We start from the raw sequence: 517 nt of genomic DNA, 5'->3' as shown, positions 1-517 counted from the left end.
TATATAGTTTGAATTGTTAATTAATCACACAAAAAACTTGGATTTGCCTTTAGAGCAATTGGTTTTCATCAGCAACCTTAAATATAGCATGTGACAAGTAAGCCAAGTTTTATTATCCACGAGCAATAATTCAAAATTTCAAACTCAAGGGCAAAGAAAATCAAAATATGAAAAGTAGAAGAGAACAAATAATGGGGGTGTGTGGCTATGCCATGTGATCACATTACGTATTTACATTTGAATTAAGAAGCGACTTCCGAGTCAAGAAGAGTACAAGACCCATCACAAACTTCTTAACCCACTTGGTCATTATAAATTTGTGATTAAACTTTATTAGCTTATATCAATTTCATGAGACAAAATTAAACTTTAAAATTTTGATTTGGATACATTTTTTGAAGGAAATATATATTTTTTGAATAATTACGTAATAGTTAGTAGCTAATTCTTTTTATACACATTGTATTTTTGTTTTTTATATGATTGTTAAAATTTAATATTGTAATTATGAATTATG

This window comes from Arachis ipaensis, chromosome B01, assembly GCF_000816755.2.
Source record: "Arachis ipaensis cultivar K30076 chromosome B01, Araip1.1, whole genome shotgun sequence".
Classification (NCBI taxonomy): domain Eukaryota; kingdom Viridiplantae; phylum Streptophyta; class Magnoliopsida; order Fabales; family Fabaceae; genus Arachis; species Arachis ipaensis.
The sequence above is the reverse complement of the archived record's forward strand: the minus strand, read 5'-3'. Positions refer to the sequence as shown.